Raw genomic sequence first — 21,294 nt, forward strand, 5'->3', positions numbered from 1 at the left:
AGTTCCTAATACTTAATACATATTTGCCTGCTTCTCTCTTTTCTTCCTCTTACCTATCAAGGGGGGCTATTTGGTAGAGAAGGCCACAGCAGAAAGTGAGATAGGCTTTGTAATTCAAGACCTCAGCCTGGGATGGCACTGGTCCTCTTTGAAAACAAGGAAAAATAACAACAATAATTGATAATGCTAAGGCGATGTCTCACCAAGATGCCTGACTCTGTGGGAACCCTGTCTCTAATAGCAGATGGGGCCTCTTGGGGGAGATCTTCCCTATTCATGAATGCAAGACATGCATTCACTCTGGGAGCTGGGAGAAGCCCTTGGAGACCATATGGTCTCCTTTCTCACACCCCCTGAGTTCAATAGTTTATTGAACTGAATGATGCATGTAGCTAATATTATGTGCACTTATTAGGATTTCAATTGATAAGTACAAGAGGCTTCTAGAAATTATCCAAGCAATAAAACAGTGGTGAGACAACCATTTTCCAAACTAGATATTGACAAACTAGAGTAAATTCAAAGAACGGTAGGCACCAGAATCATAACTAGGTCAGAGCGACTAGAGTAGGTGCGGGAAACCTGCGGCCTTGAGGTCACATGTGGCCTTCTAGGTCCTTGAATGAGGCCTTTTGACAAAGTCCAATTTTTACAGAAAAAAACCTTTATTAAAGGGATTTGTTCTGTGAAGGTGGGATTCAGTCAAAGGGAGCTTTGATTCAGGGTGCTGACATATTAGGAAGTGGGAGGAGGTATTTCCTACATGCAGCAGTTTACAATTAAAAGGAGAGGAAGGGGGCAGGGAAAGACTTCAGATTTCAAGATGAGTTAATCCTGAAAATTAAAAAAAAAAGGAAGATACAGGATTTGCTGGAGAAACAAATATGGCCTTGGGAAGAGGAGCAACTTCTGGGCAGCCAGGAGTTGTGATAATGGTATGGTCCCTCACATGATTTTCTATATGAAAAGTAAGCGTACTTCACGGCCCAAGGGACAAAGGTAGAGTTGCCTCAGAAGGGATGAGTGCTGTCCTAAAAATAGAGAGGGAAGCTATCAAATTTGTCTGGGTATCTGATTTCTGGTTACAGCTCTGTGGGGAGAGAAGGTAAAAGGATTGATGACCATAGCTACAGAATCAGGTATGATTCTTTCAGAGAAGAGCCGATTTAGTAGAGGAGATAGCTATCTTAAAAATATCAAAAATGCATTTGTATAGGAGAGGAATTTGTCTTGCTTTGCTTTACTTCAGAGGGGATAAATAGGAACAATTTAGTAGAAGATCTAGGCTTGAATTATAAGAAAAAGAATTCTTCAAAACTGGAGCTATCCAAAAATGAAATATGCCTTCAGAAGTGGTGGGATTTCTCAATGGTTCTCTTCAAGGAAAGATTTGAGGACATGATAGCCACCTGTCAATTATGCTTTGGTGGGAATTTTTGTTCAGATACAGGTTAGACTAAACAGTGCCTGAGTTCCCTTTTAAATCTGAACTATGGTTTTGTGAATGTAAACAGCCATCATAAAAGAATGAATGTCTGGGCAAACAGATTGAGTCAAAGGGTGAGATTCACTGACATTCTCCATATCTTGCTCCCTGATCTGGTATTAATCTCTCTGTCTGAATTCTTTGCTACTGCAACTGTTTTCCTATTTCCATTACAAATCCTTGGGTTTTGGTATTTCAAAAGAACCTTGATATTGACCTGGCCAAGCCTTTGGGGTTTTATGCTTAGATTACAATTCATACTTTGTCATTCTTCCCTTGAAACCAAATGTTCCTCCCTAGCTCCAGGGATTGTCTTGATCACTAGTCTGTGTTGGCCCATTGACTGGGTAATAGTATGGCACCCTTCAAATGCCAGATTCTCTGATTCTGGTTAACTTCATTTTAACAGATGACTTGTCATTGCTGGAATCACCATTTCACATATTTTTCTCCAAAAAATGAAGAAAAATTAGATTTTTCACTTAAGTACAAGATGAGGGAAAGGGGCAGAGAGAGAGGAGAGAAACAACTATGAATAGCTAGTGTCTAGGTAAGGCAATTCAGCCCAAATAAGAAAAAATAGTTAAATATAAGAAATGCATTTCTAAATGGAGTTCTTAATCTCTAGAAAGACTTTTCAAGGAGGGCTTTATGGGAATCATTTTACCTGGAGGTTCATTTTCTAAAGAAAGAAGATACTCTCCTTTGCAGTAGGCTAATCTTTCCAGGGGTGGACTAGCACAGGGAAAAGACACCTATTTCACAAATACAATGGGGTGGCCCTGGAGGTTACTGCTGGTGGCTGTCTGCCTTCCTCCATGTATGAACCTTTCTTTTCTCTATCTTATCCCTTTCTTCTTCCTTTGACCACTCAATTTCTTCCTTCTTTCACACTCTGTTTTCCTTCCTTCCTTCATTTTTTCTATTTTTAATTTTCTCTTCTTGATAATGCCTTGGATCTACCAGTGGCATGGACTCAAGAACTCTGCTGGTGACACTCAGAGCTCAAGATGCTGATGACCACCCCAGACCATTCACTTAACAGCAATAATATGTTAATTTCTTGTAGGGAACAAAGCATACTAGGAGGAAATTCAGGAATAATTAACATATTGTAATGGCCTAGGGTTTAGCCACAGGAATGTTACACATGAACGAATGATCAATAACATAATTTCAAGAGGAAAGTGATTAAGAGACACAAAGTAGATAAGGAAAGGAATTTGCAAGTTGAGGGTCAGGGTTCAGGAAATGTCATCTGGGGGTTGGATAAAGACTGAGATGCGAAGACCTAAGGAGCTGCTGTGTGTTCTGATGATGGAAAATCTGCCCTCGGGTACTCTTCATTATTCTGTTTATTCTTCTGTGTTGAACCCTGGTGGGTTCAAGACTCTGAGTCTTGTCATCCTCCTCAACCATCTGCCTCCTCATCTCCTCCAACATCATTGATTTGGCTAGGAGAGGCCACTTCTCACTACTCCCAGTACATGCACACAGGGTGACTATGAAGTCATGAGATTTTAAAGAGACCTGAGATTTGGCCTCAAAAACAGTCCACTCTGCCTTTATTCCAATGATGGCAGGCTTCCATTTCTTCATCAATAAATTCAGGAGGTTGAACTACAAAACTTCTAAGGCAGGCTCATCCATTCATTCTTTTAATAAATATTTACTAAGGATCTACTAAATGTTAGGTCTAGGCATGTTGGCTTAGCGGAGAAAGTGCTAGATTTGGAGTCAGAAAGATAAGTTCAAATCTGTCATTCAACATCTGTGTTACCTTGGACAGCTCGTTGGGCCTCAAACAACTCTCTAAGACTATGTTATAGATAAGGTGAGATCTCAGTCCACATTAATGAAAGGATAAGCTTTTAACAAATTGATGCATGTGCTAAACATGGAGAGAGATAGAAAACTCACCACTAACTAGATAAAAAGATAAAAGTATTTATGCACTATGTGTCAAGCCCTGAGCTAAAAAGATTAGAAAAATACAATAATACAAAACTGAATATAAATAGAAATTAAAGGCAAGAATATTAGGAGAGAAAGATCATTTTAAGCTGAGGGGAGGTTTCATGAAAGAAATGACCTTTGATCTGGATCTGAAACTAATATTCTATGGATAAAGAAAATCTCCAACACTCAGTTTCAACTAGAAAATTCTGTAACTCTATGCTGATATAGCTCAAGGTATTTTAAGAACTCCTACTTGGGAATTCAATTGCCTTCAGATGCACTTTATGAGCCATACATGACAATGAGTCTCATTTCACAGTCACATTTCATTTTTTGCCTTCCAAACCACATATCTCAGCTTGATCACCCATGGTATTCAGCAAGCTTGACACTTGACTCCAAACAAATTTCAGCTTGTTTCCAAAAATCAAAACCGTTTTCAAAGGAGTTTGCTATCACTGGGAAGATTCAAAAGAATGTATCTCAAAGAATGTGTTTAAAAGAATGTGTCCAAAGGAGGAGTTAGAAAGAAATGTCTTGAACAGTGATGTTTTCAACATCATTAAAAATGTAGAAAATCTTCCAAGTTGATGGATTTGAAGGGGACAAAATGCATTCAGACATGAATTCTGAGATGTTTGATTAAATATAAGTGGTAATCTCATTACTTTAAAATCACACTTTATGTAACATTAGTTTGGTTTCTTTTGGGGGGGCAGGGGGTGGGTCATGTAACCTTCCCACTATGTGCCAATAAAAGATTAGCTAAAACTGAAACAGGTCAGAAGAGCAAACCTGAAAGGTCCATGAATTATATTAAGCAGATATTTCTCACAACTACAAAGCCCAGTGCTTGTAGTTTCCTTTAGCTGTAATGTCCTTTTTTTCCCTCTCTCTCTATTTGAAGGTGAAATAAGTAAAATATCTTGAGAGATGGATTACTGGGTAAGCCTGGCTTATCTCATGAGTGAAATAATTTAACCTATAATAAGAATTATTCAAATTTTCTTAAGACAAAAAAACATATGCAGAACATATGGGATTTAGTGATACATTCCTGGTGAAATCAGTACTTTGAAAAGAGCTTAGAAGACCAACAATTGATAAAACTCACTTTTCTACAGTATTTTAAGGTTTATAAAGTATTTACCTCAATGTGGTGAGGTAACCCCATTTTGCAGATGAAGAAATTGGCTCAGAAAGGTTAAATAGCTGGCCAGACATCATACAGCTAGTGAGTATCAGAAATGAGATTTGAAGCAAGGCTTTCAAGGCACTGAGTCCAGTTCTCTTTCCACTATAACCTGCTGTGGGATCTCACAGGACCTAGGATTGGACACTGGGTGGTAGGGGTGGGAGTGGGAAAGGATTAGAGCTTTGTTTTATAAGATCCATGAACTTTTTTACAATATAATAAGACCTGAAAAAGTGTTTTCATACACAACAGACACAGATGGTAAGGAAAGAGCAGACTCTGCCTTATTGACTTGTTTTGCTTCTTGTCTTTCCTAGAAGCGTCAAACTGTTGACTTCAGGAATGCTGCTCTCCATCTCCACCAAGAATGGGGTAGGGATGAGGGAGGCTAGCCCCAAACACAGAAAAACAGACAAATTAAATCTAGGGGAACTGGAGATCTTTTTATAATAATAGCTTGTACATAAGTCTTTATATATTGTGCTTTATAGCCACAGAAGTACTTTCCCCTCTATTATCTCATTTGATCCACACAACTATCCTGTGAAGTAGTTAGCATAAATATTACAGATGAGGAAACTGAGTCACAGAGATGTTTAGTGATTGCTTAAAAAACTCCTAAGTGGCAGAGTCAGGTCTTGAAGCTCATCTTCCTATTTTAAATTCACTGCTTTTGCAACTATATCAAGCTGTCTACATAAAATCACTTTCTGACAGAGATAGTTTCCATCCTGAGTTATGAGTTATCATCCTCTTTGAATTTCTCTAAGTGTATGATACAAATTCATGATTTCCTGATTCCTAGTGCAGCATATGGCCCTTTGTTATCACTATTCTTAAAGCAAGGATAGGGGCTGGGGGGAAGGTATGGGGATTCTGAGGGCACACAGACATGAACTGGGTGCAAGCTATGAGAACAGATACCTGTCTAGGGTACTGTCAACATCCTCAGCCTTCTCCCCCCATTATCCACTCTTGATCTCTTTCCTTATTTTCAGATCTCATCTCATGTCTGTGTAGGTCCCTTACCCAGACTCACATCACCAGTGAGAACAAGATTCTTTCTGAAACAAAGGAGACAATCGCATCACAATGCCCTGCTAATCTAAAGGGAGAGTGGGTAATTTAAAACCCAATCTGCTGAATGAAGGAAAGTCCAAACTCATGAGGTCACAACTGTAGGAGCAAGAAAAAGCCTCTTTCTAAGGATCTGTTTTTATATTATAGGGTAGTTACAGTTTCTGGAGTTCTGGCAAATCAGTTTGTGGTCCACAATCATACTGATGTTGCAGTTTTACAGAAACACCAAAAAGTAATTCCCTACCCCCAATGCACACACACACATACACACACACACACACGTGTGTGAATGCATATATACAACTATAAACATATGTGTGTATATATGTGTTCATATATACGTACTATATATGTGTTTACACACATATCCACACACACACAAATTGGGATCAAATTTTTTTTTTAAGATGATTTTTAATTTCCTGTTTGGAAGCTTTTCTGAAAATGTCCATCTTAGGAAATGAACGCCTTTCAGTTCTTCTTTTATTCCAAATTCAATAAGGGACATGAAATATAAACTGAAAGAAATTAACTCCATAGGAGATTAGAGGTAAGGTGAACATCTTATTGAATTCATATGAGAAGTTGATTCCCATAGTAAAATCTTTAAGAAAATAAAACTGTCTTTAAAAAAAATGCTTTTGTGCTCTTTGCCAAGAGATTCAAAAGTCATAAGGAGTAAGTTTTTCACTTACACACCAGTTGCATCACGAACATGTGTTCTTAAAGTCCTGCTGTGCTTATTTCATAAACAAAGACCTCATTTCATCTCTCAGATCTTCTGAGTCTACTTTTCATCAACACTGGTAGGATTCGGAGAGATGAAGAATTTGTAGAGCTGATAACAAGGCTTACGGACTTTGGGGTGAGCAATTTGTGCCCCTGTTTAAAAATATGACAACGCAATGAGTAATGGGAACTTTAAACTCAATGCCTCCTTCCTCAGGAAGGCTTTCCCATTCCCTCTTAATTGCAGTGCTCTCCCTCTCTTAATTATTTTGTATTTATCCTGCACATAGGTTGTTTGCACATAGTTGTTTGCATGTCTCCCCCATTAGACTGTGGGCTCCTTGAGGGCAGGGTCGTGTCTTTTTACCTCCCTTTATATCTCTACTTCTAAGCACCATGCCTGACATATTCTATATATACAATACTATATGCCTGGTATGCTGTAGGCACTTAATATTTCCTGACTGGCAAAGTGCCCCAGAGCAAAGGTTCCTGAATTAGGTCAGCCATATCTATTACCCAGTCTACAAAGAATACTGGGTGGGAAATTAAACAGTAAGAAAAAGCCATTAAGAATGCTTGTTTTGGGTGGGTAGCTGGTTAAGAGTATCCAAAAGTTCTCTGAGAGCTCCTCATCCTAGGCTGGTTAGGTGAATGAATGGATAAGAACTACAAAAGCTGACTATACAGTCAGCCAGCCCACACCACTCGGAGGGTATCATCAAAATGTTTTATCGACCTACTGAAATATAGAAATACCAGAGGGACCACCACAAATGGGACATGAAAGCTTTTAATGGAGCATCTGGCATATAACAGGTAATAAGCTTAAGCTGTTTGGAAGCCAACTATTCCTTCCCTTTCCTCACTTCATTTCTATTTTCACTACAGTTCCAACCCTTATCACTTCTTGTCTTCATATGCTTCCTGCCTCCTTATTCCTAGGTTCCAGGTCTCTAGATGCAGCCTAATATTGCCTTTGCATTTCTGGCTGCCATATTACATTGCTGATAGTTCACTGTCTCTCCCTACCCCCAATCTTTTCCAGATGAAATTCCATCTAATCATGCCTCCTCCAGATTATGCTTGCAATGATGATTATTTGAATTTACCATGATATCTATTCAGTTTCATCTTATTTGACTTGGTCTAATTCTCCACTTCTTACTACTCTAAGATCCTGGGAAAATCACTGCAATATCCCCAGCCTCAGTTTCATCAAATGTAAAGATGAAAGGGCTAATGAAGAGAACCACTGAGGAAAACCTTAAAGCTGGAAGTCTGTGATCCTACTTAAATACAAAGAGTATGCAAAGTCACTACAAGAGAGAGAAAGTGATACTAGCTGAGGCAGAACAATAACAAACCTCATGTAGGATGGGGCATCTGAGCTGTGATTTGAAGGAGAGATTCTGTGAGACAAAGGTGAGGAGAAAGTCTTTTCTGAAATTGGGGGACCACCTGGGCAAAGGCACGGAGTCTATAGATGGGAGATACCTAGCAGGCAAGGAGAGCAGGAGGGAGGGGGGAAGAGAAGGAAGGAGGGAGGGGGGAAGGAGAGGGGAAAGAGGGAGAGAGGAGAGAGAGAGAGAGAGAGAGAGAGAGAGAGAGAGAGAGAGAGAGAGAGAGAGAGAGAGAGAGAGAGAGAGAGAGAGAGAATAACATGAAATCAGACTAGAAAGGAAGATGGGAACCATATTTTTTAGTGTTTTAAATGCCAGTCTGAAAAATTTATCTTTTGTCCTATAGGCCATAGGATTTATTTCATATTTTAGGTTAGGAGGATATAATGGAAAAGAAAGAAAGTAGAGGCAGGCTGACTATAATTACTAAGTAGGAGATTATTGCAGCAGTCTAGGAGAGAGGGGAAGATGAACTTAAATAGGGTACAGGACATCTCTGACAAGATATGAGAAGAAAGGGAGAAGGAAGAGATGAGGATGACTTTCAGGGTGTTAACTGGAAGATGGCAGTGCCATCAGTGGAAAGTATTATTTTTCTTCTTTGTGTCTTAAGCATCTAACACAGAACTTACACATAGTAGATTTTTAATGAAACTTTAATTTCAATTTAGCTGAAGGTCAAAGAGCATTCAAAGGTTCTTATGTCAGATCCAAGTAAAATAATCTCAGCAACATCAGAAGATATATAGGAACTAGTATCACTGAACCTGATAGACAATAAGATATATGCAAAGTCATCCAAGAGATCCTAAAATAAAACTTTCCATGTTACTTTCAAACAACATGGAAGACTTAGCTCCTTTGGACACCAGAAAGACAGTCCTGATCTTTGCTTCAGCACCTCCAAATCTGACATCATGACGCCTTTTTCCACCATCTAATGGTTTACCTTCTTACATTACAATACAAAACATGGAGAAGTGAAAGGGAGAGCTCTTAGATTCCAAGGGAACCTTCACCTTCTTAGAACAACAAACTATAGTTCTCTTCCTTCTCCAAACAGGACCAGATATTGGTGTGAGACTTCAGTCAGGGATGGCCTTATGAGACACTTCTTGAGATTGCATCAGAAAAAAAAAGCTATTTGGAGATATCTGTAAGAATGATTACTGCTTTTCTATTCCCTAATATGAGCAAAATCTCCTTGGAAGTTCAAAAGGACCTCAAATCTACTAAGTGTTAGATATTCTTAAGCACCAGGATATCCACAGAGGGGAATTGCTAACTATTTTTCAGAATTTATAAAATAAAACAAAACAAAAAAAAACTAGGAAATCCAGAGAAGAGCTCCCAAATATAGGTTGAGGATAGAGATCAATTTGTTTATGGTGGTAACAGCAGTAACAACAACAGCAACTCCTTCTTCTCCCCCTACTACCACCACTACTGTTATTACTACTACTACTTCTGCTGCTACTACTACAACAAATACAATTACACTACAACTACCACTACTACAGCTACCACTACTACTGTTACTACTACTTCTGCTGCTGCTACTGCTACTACTACTACTGACATTTATACTCAAATGGATCTGTGATCTCATTGTTTTGCATTTTCTTTTCAGGAAGTAGATGGCAAGCTTTCTATGCTTGCCCATCTGATGTTACTCTTATCTGCTTTCTCCAAGAAGTTTGCCACAGGGGTCCACCCAATGTGCCTGGTGGTCTCCTTCCCCTTCTCCCAATGTTATGAGGCTACCAGTGCAGCTTTCTCATTATCCTTCTGCTACCCCTCACATATGACATATAAACAGCCCATCTCTTCCTATCATACATTCCCTGAGAGCATCTTTTACTCCTGTTCATCAAAGCTCCTTGTTAGGCATACATTGCAGCTACTCAAATTCACCATGTATTTCTCCACTGCCCTCTGTGTGATATTCATGTTCATCTCATTAAAGGTTGTAGAGTTCCACATTTCACAACCATACTGCCATTTCTATAGCCCTTTAAAGTTTTGCAAAGCTACTTCTATGCATTACCTTATTTAAACCTCAAAACAATCCTTTAATGTAGATACTATCTTCCCCTGCCTATTAGGTACCTCTCCATTCAGGTGGGCTTCTGTCCACCTGAAGTCCATGAGAATAGATGCAGAGAATGAAGCCTGGCTAATTTGCTTCCTTCTTAACTTCTTTTCATAGCCTTTCTCATTAGCTGATAATGAATTTCCATCTGGTACAGCTGTATGTGACCTTGTACTGTCAGGCTTTTGCATAATAAAATGTACTGCTTAGGTTCTCGGTGTTCTCTGTGGTTATGTATGTGTTTTTATATATATATATATTTTCTTTTCCCCCATGATTAAAGTGATCATTGATGAAGGAGCCTACTGCAGATACCGGGAAAAAACACACTGAGGTAGGGGAGCCTTAGGAAACTTCTTTGTTGGATGCTCAAACAGTCACACAGCATACACTTCTCTGATAAGCAGAGATACTGTAAATGTATATCAAAAGCCCAAAATGTTTATCTACATCCACTTGTCCCAGGCATTTAATGGCTCCCATTGTAAAGAACTACTTTAATTCTTTGTCTGAATTCAAGATAACAGTTGAGCGAATGCCAGGTCATTCTGGGAGCCAAATCACATGTAAATGAAACAATGATCAGTCAGTGAGTGGGGAGCACAGATGGCATTTTCAAGTGTAAGATCTTTCTGGACGGGGATCTTCCAATTGAACCCCACATCCTTGGATGTACGCAGAGGATATTTGATGAGGATTAAGTTTTGATTTTATAAGTCAACTGTGGTTCAGTTTGCAGAGGCAGCTGGGTGATAGGTAACTTTCCATAAATTTAAGTGGGAAGAAACAAATCTTGTTCAATATTTACCTTCCAAGATGATGCCCTTATCCTTTTATCTTACAGCAAGTTATATAGGTCTTCTTTATTTCTAGTCTTTTAAGAAATCGAAATTTTGTAGACATTGCTTAATAAATAAGATCAATAGGTGGAAGGCAATTTTATAAGAGTATACAGATACCATTTTAAGAGAATGAAATATATCAAGAATTCCAAGCAGAGCATGTAAAAAGATATGCACTAAAACTTTGGCATAACCTTAAAAAGATTGCAAGATTTAATAATAGCTCCATCCAGTCTTCTTTACACAAGAGGCTCGGTAACCACATTTCTTTTCCCAAATCCATTCCAACAAAGAGACAATGACATAGTCTATGAAAACCCTTTGAAGATGGTTAAGAGCCATCCAAAGGTAAGGTATTATTATTATAGCTGTTGTTTTTGCTCCATGACTCAGACTTTATTCAATTCATCATGCTGTTTGACATCTTATCATCATTCTTTCCTTGAAGCTCTCTTCTGATGCTTCTCCATGGTGCTGGGGGGAGCTCTGGGACCAGCTGGGCTGTGCTAAGCTCTGACACATCCTGAAAATGTGGAAAGACTTTGCATTTAAGCCAAGGGATAAACTCTTCTCTGTGGATGTTGGTCCAAGAAACAGGCTGGATGAGTTCAGGGTCTCATCCATCCTCAGAAGGCTGATCAAAGCAACCCACAGACAAACTATTCAGCAATTCATGGAGGGATTGAGATAAAGAGTGGGCAAGGGTGTCTACACAATGATGAGATTATAGATCTTTCAAAATACTAAGGTGTTGATAGTACTTTGTAGATCACAAAGTATCTCATTAGCAATGCCTCATAGCATCATTGTGATATGAGACAAGTCCCTCATTTTTTTTTACATTCATTTAGTCTGGCAATTTATTTAATCTATTCTCATTTTGCAATTGAAAAATGGAGTAAGGTGCCCAAGATCATAAAACAAATCTGAGAGAGCTATCTCTTATATGTTTTTAAGCTTATTATTCCTCATCTTGCAGGTCTTCCCAATTTGTCTGCTTATGGTACCCAAATATGTTGCATGTTATGAAGAAAGTGAAGGGAATAGTGTGACATTTTAAAAACCGCCCTATTTCAGTCTCCACTGGATAATTTTATTATTCTTTTAAGCCAATTTGCAGAATATGGAAGATTTTTTAAATAGTCCTTCATTTACAAGTGGGGGAATAATAAACTGAGTCATATAAATGAAAATCAACTTTTTATTGTGTGTAAAGAAAAAAACAAATTTTCTACTCATTCATTATAAAAGAAATCATGAACTACTCATGTAATAGATAATGAAAGCATAAATAAACTTTATATTATGGACAGATAAGAGAGAAAGAAGAGTGGGGAAAGAGGTTAAGGGGAGAAAGAGGGAAAAATACAAAGTCAGGAAGGGAAGACAGAAACAGAAGAAGAGATACGCAAGATAGAGACACTGGGATACATAAAAGAGAAAGATTCCTACAGGAAAAAAAAAATAAGAGAAACATCCTAGCATAGAAAGATGGAGGAAGATGAGAAACAGGGAAAGAAGAAGGGAAAGGAAAAGGGAAGCAGGCAAAGAGGGAGATGCACACAAAGAAAGACTGAGAGATAGAGACAGAAGGGTAGGGAGATAGAGATACAAAGATAGAATCTGATAGAGACAGAGAGACAAAGACACAAAAAGTCATTCTTTCAGAGGAAATTAGGTTCCCCCCCCAAAAGCAAGAAAAGAAATACAGTGACAAGAGACTGGCATTTCTAAATCCTCACTGTTTTTGTTCTTTACATGTGCATTTATATTTTAATTCAGACAATATTATTAATAACCTCTTGGAAATTTCACGGTCAGAAAAGGAGACTTGGAAAAGAAGCGATAATGTGCTTAGTAATTGGCCCCACAGTACAGAACACTGAACAGTGGCAGAAGATGTAAAAGTGTGAATTTAGCTAGAGGAACACACACACACACACACACACACACACACACACACACTATCAAAACCACCACCAAAAACAGAAAACCTTTTACCCATTTTCTAACAATTGAGTTATTTCAAAGAAGAATGGGATGCCTCAGTAGGATGGGGCCCAACTTCACTCCTGGAAATCCTTAAGGAAATACTGGAGGACCCCTTGCCAGGTATGACGTCGTGGGGTCTGTTGTTTAGATGTGGGCTGAGTAATATTGGACCCTCTCTAAGGTCCTGTTCAGCTCTGAGATTTTGTGATTTCACTTGCAATTTTGGCGGTCCCTTGGACAATGACCGTGGCTAATTTCTCAGAGCAAGAAGGTAAAGAAAAAATATTTAGCTAACACATTGCCATTGAAAACTAAATAAGATATTTGAGCTGAATATGGCTCACTATTATGAATCTGTGTAATGGTGCTTTCCACTTCAGTGCAGGAATGTGGAATATTGAGAGACTGAGAGGCTTCAATTCCAGTTAAAATAAAAAATGAATGAATGAATGATCCAAAGATATTTGTCTAAGTCCAACATTTTTAAAATGTTACAAAAGAGATTTCATTTGAAATTATGCATTTTATGCTTGACTTTATACTTAAAATTAGGTTTCTGTTACTCATTTCCAGTTTTATATCTTATTCTTGTCACTAGCCATCATTTCTTAAATTATTACTAGGCTTTTATATATTTTATGTTTGAAAATCCCTTTTCAACACTTTAATTTCTATTTCTTGTTAAATGTCTGTGACATAGGGCCTCCTGCCCTAACCCATATGCCTTAACAAAAGAGAAAGGAAAGCTTAAGGATTGTTTTCAAAGTTCCGCACGAAGCCATAACCACATTGGAACATTTCGGATTCATGACCACTTTGGGACTAATCAGCCTGCTGTATCTACAACCTTTTAACTGTTACCTTCATTCTTATGTGATTCACACCTATTTTTGAGGCCCCTTTGGGACAAAATTTTTATATATGGCCATGGTCCCAAAGGAAACAAGGGGAAGAGGAGCTAGAATTTACAGTCTAGGAGTCTTCTCTGACTGATCTCTGATAACAGAGACTCTGGAAAAGAAAGAACACTGGGGAGGGAGGGAACAAGGGATGAATCCTAAGGACTTGGCTTTGTATTCCAGTTCTGCTATTTAATAGCTATGTGAACTTGAGCAAATCATGGAAGTTCCTAGTTTTTTCATTTATAAAAATGAGGAGGTTGGGCTACATAATCCCTAAAGTCCCATTTAACTCTGGATCTTATAATCCTATTAGTATCAGGATCCCTTCTGTCATTGTGGCCTGTACCTACAGTTTTTAGTATCTACTGTTTGCAGGGCATTTGTTGAGTGATGACTATATGCTAAGCATGATGAATTGAGGTCTTTAGGGGCATCCAGGTAGGGAAGTCTAAGCAGTTCTAGAGTGTGTGAGTGTCTGTGAGTGTGTTTAGTTTCATTATCTTTAGCAGTATCCTGCAAGTAGCAGGTCAAGATATCACACTTCTCAATAGTATCTCTCCATTAAAATTTACATTTAGGTAAACTGAGGCACAAAGTAGTCATGTGCCACAGATCAGGTACTGAGTTGGGACAGAACAAGAACTGTATTTTTTCCCCATCATAGAAGCACTTCATGACTGAGTTGTCTCAAATCATGAATTCACTTGGAAAATCCTCAAATTATCTTATAACATTGAAAATAGTTGGCAAGACAACATTCAGGTATTATAGTTGGTATATGTGGCAGAACCAAAAGAAAGGCAAGGAGACAATCTTCCAGGACAAAGGAAAGAACTAGCCAGAACAGCATTTAACATGGGTATAAAAAACAGGGAGAAGGAACAACTGGAAATGCAAAGTTCTTGCTATCAGAGGCTCTAAAAACAGAAACTGCAAGGAGCTTTTCATCTTGTGAAGCATTCTTGTGAGGGCAAACTATACATTCAGGTGTTATGGCTCTTCATTTTATCACTTTAGCTATGGTTTTATACACAGGGAAAAAATCAGCTTCCAAACATTTTGTCATATTGGGCAGTGATGGACAGGGGATGACAACTTTTCAACATGACTAAATTTTATTCACTGCAGCCTCTGGGATGGATATAAGACATCAAATATTAAAGTGAAAGGAGAATTATCACTATATTGCACTACTAGTGCTCCAGTAAATGAACACACACACATAGACACACAGACACACAGACACACAGACACACACACACACACACACACACACACCCTTTCTGCTTAACTAACATTAAAAAAAATAACAACCCCCAGTTACCTTTCCATACGGTTGACTCTGTTAATACAAGCAGTGGTGGAAACATTGCCTTAACACTTGCAAAAGTCCAAGAAGAATCACAGCTTCCTTCCTTTAACAGCACAAATAATAGCAGGTAAAAGAATTCAAGAAATATATTTTAAGATGTGATATTTCTTCTAATGGTTCAGGTTTTATCACATTATCAAGAGAGGATAGAGGGAGAAAATCACTTTCATAATTGGTCAATATGGTTGATCTATCTATGCCCTACACCTTATGGCCTCAGTTCCAATGGCACAGATCCAATGTGACTCAGGTACCATATTTCCCAGGAAAGGCTGTCTTGTGGGAAAGACAAAATAGCATTTATGATATGTATTTCTTGTAAATTCTCTAATAAATATGTGTGGTAATGGACACAGGATGTTTTGATATTGTCCCATTAGTAATCTAGGCACACTGAATTGTGTTATTAAACATGAAATAACATATTGAGCAATGAAAATTGGTCAAGTTTTCTTCTTACTATCTGCTTCAGGTCAACCTTAGCAGGTAGTACCATCCTTTTAACCTGACTATTTGGCAATCATGAAGTAAAACAATAAAAATTTAATTTCCTTTTCATAATCCCTGAAATCTAATTGAAATAAAGGCAGATTCTATGTCAGAAATAATAGTATATGACAGACTTTGTGTTACAAATAACTGATTTGGAGTGATTACTGTGGCAGAAATTTTTCATGAAATCAAGATAACTTAAAACTATTTTCGGAAGAAAGCAACCACAATCAAGTTTTCCTCCTGAAATAGTTCTATAAATTCAGTGTGGTTTATTGATAATTAGTTATTTCCCACTATGCTAATAACATGGGACATGCCATCCTCTTACAATCTGTTCAACAATATGAGGATCTCAGGTCAACAAAAAATAGTTTCTGGTCAAGAGACAGTTCTCAAATGTACTATAATTCTACAAGCAAAATGGTGGGGTGACTACCTTCTAGAATAACAGCATAGTTTCCCTTTTGTTGACAAATGCTTGGGATAACTTGACTTCTCCAAGCAGTTCGCTGACTGACAACTCTCTTCCACACCAAGTACAAAATGAGATAAAGGGTAAACTCTGAGTTCCAATTTCAAAATTCTGATTCTAAAGAATATGGGAATTTGCACTGTTAATTATATAATCTCATCAGCCAAAGAAATCTTCTAACCTTCAAATTACAGTGGAAATGACATAAAATAATCCAGACTCTGAAATGGTAGACCAAGCAGACTGTGTGATGTGATTCAAATATCAGGTTTGAAGTCAGAAGCATGAAGTAAAATCATTTCTCCTTGGGTACAGAATAAAGAGTAACATACTTAAACATGTAGGTTTATCCCAAAGAAAGAGTTCCTACAAGACTCATAGGGTCATTGAAAACTGTGCAGACATAACTAAAATGGAATATTTTAGCTCCCACTGATAACAAGAAGGACATCTTTATTTAACTTGACTGTGGCCCTATTCAAAAGGTAACATTATTCGTGCGCTATAAAAAAGTGGTCTCTTGATTCTTCTGGGATGAACAGTTCCACCATGCACAGGTGAAGAATATGTGGAAAGAAAGCACAGTTTATAATCATTGGAACATAGTGGCACAGGCTCAGGAGTTAATGACAGCTTGACATCCCAGAAAACCCTCTTCATGCTTGGGAGTTTGATGTCATGGAATGTCTTAAAAAGAGTTGCCTTTGAGGAAGAAAAAAATTGCAGAAACTAAATAATCCCAGGAAGACTTGAAGCTTTGACTTTGTTTTAGAGTGGGATAAAAAATGGCAGTCAACATACATGATCCTGAAAGCTCTAATTAAACATTTTTTTTACCATGCAACTATCTGATGAGTTGAAATGCTAAAGAACTTGCAAATTCATCTTTTGTTGTTTCCATGATTAGGGCATCACTGAAATAGGACATCATGTTCAAAAGTTCATTAAGAAGTCTTAATGAGCACCTGGGAAATTCCAGAAGCAGAAAAGATTCTGAACTAAAGACCCTTAGCTCAGACTGCACGAAAATAAGTAACTGAGTTTCTACAGTAGTATTGTCCATGATCAGCTAATGATAAACGCGGACAAGGTCAATTTTGTAAAGGTATTTCCTCTAGCAAGAGAAGAAAAGAATTATTGAGTTGTAGACACCAGATATGAGAGTTGCTTAAGTAAATGGTAGCCTCCACAAAGTCTCACCTTAGAACTGGGCTTTGTCACCAGTACAACCAGTGTGATTCATCAGGCAGGCGAAACTGGTCTGCAGATATGTTTGATTACTTATGGATTACTTTTCTTCAATTTTTCTCCTTTAAACAAAAGGTAAACTAACTGTCAAGTGAAATCCTATAATGGCTGAACATGATTATAGATTTAGAGCTGAAAACTATGGAGAGGGACCTTAGCAAAACAATGGATAAAAAATGAACATTGACCACAGTTCACGTAGAGGGCCAGGAGACTGAGGTGGTAACAGAATATTTGTACCTTCATCACTAACTCAGGCAAGAAAAAATCATAGATAGAGTATACGTGAATGGAAACAAAGTGACCTGGATTAATTTCACACATATAATATTAAACAAAAAATGAAGATCAGAGCAGAAATGTTCATCTACACTGCTATGCCTACAGTGTGACATGCACCAGAATAGTGGTCCAATTAAATTCCACATTCCAAATTAAGGTCCTACTATACAAAGCATGTGAAGAGGCAGTGTTGAGTCAGGAGGATTAGGCTCAAATTATGCCTCTGAAATTCAGAGGCTGTATCCCCTGGGCACTTCACTGAAGCAACACTCTAGTACTTAGGTACTAAGAAGAAATAGCTTCAATGACCAAGTGATATTCCATACCAGGACTCCTCCTGGATATTTTGCATATTGTAAAGCACTGAAGTAGGGACTGGGGATGTTAAGACAATCTTCTCCCTCCTTAAATTTCTGCCCTTAGGAGCTTATTGGTGGGATGGCAGAGGATGAAATGAAAAAAGATAAGATTAATACAATGTAGGATTTGATAAAAGAAAAAGCACAGTCAGAAGACTCTAGGAAATAAAAGAAATTATCAAAAACTATTTTGCCAAATTATATGGTAAAAAAAAAACAACTTCCAACTGAAAGGAAATAGATGAATACTTAATATAAAATATTAACAAAAGAAGAAATTAACCAAACAGCTTGATATCAGAGAAACAGAACAAGTCATAAACGAACTCCCATGGTAGGGGAGAAAGCCTCCTGGACCAAACAGGATTTACAATTGAATTCTATCAGAAATTCAAAGACCAATTAATAGCAATTACTACATAAAATTGTTTGCAAAAATAAGAAAAAAATATTCTCCCAATCTCTCTACAATACAAAATGTGGTCATGATAAATAAACTAGGGAGGGGCAAATAAGAGAAAGACAATTTCAGAACAATGTGCCTAATAAGCATTTTAGTTCAAAAAAATAAAATAAAAAATTACCAAATCACATATTAGAAAAATTATGGACCATAATGAGGTTAGACCATCATGAATGCAGTGTTCAACCAACATAAAGAAGAATATAAATATAACAAAATATGTTGACAATATAAAAATATTATTATGTCAGTAGATACTAGAAATGCTTTTTGGCAAAATCCAATACTCATTGCTATTAAAAATTCTAGAAGTCACAGGAATAAATAGATTTTTCCTAAGTACTATATACAGCAAGATCCAAGAACAAACTTTATATAATAGAGAAAAGTTAAAAGCCTTTCCCAGGAAGATTAAGGGCAAAAGGAGGGATGAGCACTATCATCATTCCTATTTACCATAATGCTAGAAATGCTAGCTTTAGCAATAAGACCAGAAAAAGAAACTGAGGAAATATTCACAGGCGAACAGGAAACAAAATTATCATTTTTACCTGATCACATAATGATGAATTTAGAAAACCATAGAAGGTAAACTAAAAATTAATTGAAATAATTTCAGCAAAGTTGTAAGATATAAGATAAATTCACATGAATCATTAGTATTCCTACATATAACCAACAAAAAAGAGAAGGTAAAGCTAGACAGAGAAATTCCATTCAAAATAACTACAGAAGCTGTAAAATAATAGGGATTTTATCTGCCAAGATTTTTTTCCAGGAATTACATGAATCTAAACATTAAAAACTCTGAAGAAATAAAGACAGACCCAAATAATTGGAGAAACATTCATTGTTCATGGATAAGCTAAGCAAATATAATACAGCACAATGTTACTTAAATTAATTTACTTATTCAGTGGAAAAAGGGGATTGTATAGACCTAGAAAAATATAATGAAACTCATATGGAGGAACAAAAGGTCAAGAATCTCAAATGCAATAATGAAAACAAGTGGAAAGGAAAGGGTCTATCGGTACTATATCTTAAATTTTACCAAAAAGCAGTAATTATTATAATCATTCAAGTGATTCATTCTAGTGAGGAGACACAGAGACAGAGAGAGAGAGACAGACAGAGAGAGAGACAGACAGAGAGAGAAAGAGAGAGACGGAGAGGGAGAGGGAGACAGACAGAGACAGAGACAGACATAAAGAGAAACAGGCAGAGAGACAGAGAAACAGAGACACAGTCAGAGTAGACACACAGACAGAGACAGAGTCAGAGAGACAGAGAGAAACAGAAACTGAGAGACACAGACACAAACAGAGACAGAGAGAGACATAAAGAGAGAAGGGATGGTGATGGTGGTGGTAGAAATTAGACATACAATATGCAGAAACAAACACAGTAGCACAATGTTTGAAAAACCAAACGACTCCAATTGCTGGGGAAAGGACTCAGTATTTGACAAAAAGTGCTGGGAAAAATAGACAGCAGTCTGGAAGAAATTGGCTTAGACCAGCACCTCATAATGCACACCAAGATAAACTCCAAATGAATATATATGATACAGATATAAAAATCACCTAATAAACAAATTAGAGGAGCAAAGAATAAATTACCTTAATTAAGGAAAGAGTTCGTGACTAAACAAATCATAGAGCATTATAAAAGATAAAACAGACAATTTTACTTACATAAAATTTAAAAGTTTTCACACAAATAAATTTAATAGAAAACAAATAACTGGGGAAAATTATTTTCTATTATTTCTCTGAGAAAGGTCTAATATCCAAGATATGTAAGGAACTGGTTCAAATTTATAAGACTAAAGACAATTTCTCAATAGATAAATGATCAAAATATATGAAAAGCCTGTTTTGAACAGAAGAAATCTGATCAATCAACAATCATATAAAAAGGTGCTCTAAACCATTAATAATTGGTTATTCAAGTTAAAGAAAATTTAAGGTTCTCCTTCATATCTATCAGACTGGAAAAGAAAGTGAAAATGACTAATGGTGGAGGGACTGTGGGAAGACAAGGATATCAGCACACTACTGATGGAGTTGTGCATTGGCTATCATTCTGGAAAGCAATTTGGAACTGTGCTGTGAGAGCTAGTAAACTATATATAACTTTTGACCAGCAATCCTACCTCTAGGCCTGTACTTCAAAAAATTAAAGAAAGATAAAAAGGAAATGTATGTACGATAATATTTATAGCAACTCTTTTCATCATAGTCAAATAGTGGAAACTAAGGAGGTGTTCTCCTATGGGGGAATGGTTAAATAAACGGTGGTATATAAATATAATGGAATGCCATTGTGCCATAAGAAATGATGAAGTGGTCTATTTCAGAGGAAACTGGGAAGACCTCTATGAAGTGCTGAGAGAAAAGTGAGCAGAAATAGGAGAGGAGAACAATTTATATAATGGCAACATTATCAAGAAAAGCATCTTTGAAAAATTTAGAACTCTGATCAATGCAAAAATTAATCACAAATCTAAATGATAAACAAGACATTTGACTCATCTCCTGACACAGAGGTGAAACTAAAGTGCAGAAAGAAACAGATTTTCTGACATCGCTAACAGAAGAATTTCCTTTACAGGTCTATGCAACTATGCATTGAAGGTTTTAATCAAAAATGTTAATTGCTCAAGGAGGGCAGGTAGGGAGTGGAATTTTTTTTTAAGTTTATTAATTGAAAAAATAAAAATAAACTCGTTTTAAGAAAAAAGAAAATTTGAAGAGGGAGACAACAGTTTAATATGGGGAGATATGAGAAGTCTGTGGAGAAAATGACAAATTTGTTACACTTAGAAGGCAAAAAAAGACTTGAAAGGCAATAATGAAGAAGTATATTCCAGGCACTGGAGATAGATTTTCATAGATACAAAGGAGTGGGAGATAGCATA

General features: G+C 37.1%; 1 protein-coding gene across 4 annotated transcripts in view; it reads right to left on the bottom strand.

The window, feature by feature from the left end:
• ENOX1 (ecto-NOX disulfide-thiol exchanger 1) overlaps positions 1–21,294 on the bottom strand; it is a 341,922-nt gene that overhangs the window by 205,933 nt on the left and 114,695 nt on the right. Inside the window, exon 1 of one of the 4 annotated variants that reach the window (XM_072617158.1) lies at positions 5,565–5,686. The exons of the other annotated variants lie outside the window; for them this stretch is intronic. The gene's annotated coding sequence lies outside the window, so the exon portion shown is untranslated. Of the gene's footprint in view, positions 1–5,564; positions 5,687–21,294 lie in introns of those variants that run through there. 4 annotated transcript variants of the gene reach the window in all.

The sequence above is a fragment of the Notamacropus eugenii genome, chromosome 6 (assembly GCF_028372415.1).
Source record: "Notamacropus eugenii isolate mMacEug1 chromosome 6, mMacEug1.pri_v2, whole genome shotgun sequence".
Classification (NCBI taxonomy): domain Eukaryota; kingdom Metazoa; phylum Chordata; class Mammalia; order Diprotodontia; family Macropodidae; genus Notamacropus; species Notamacropus eugenii.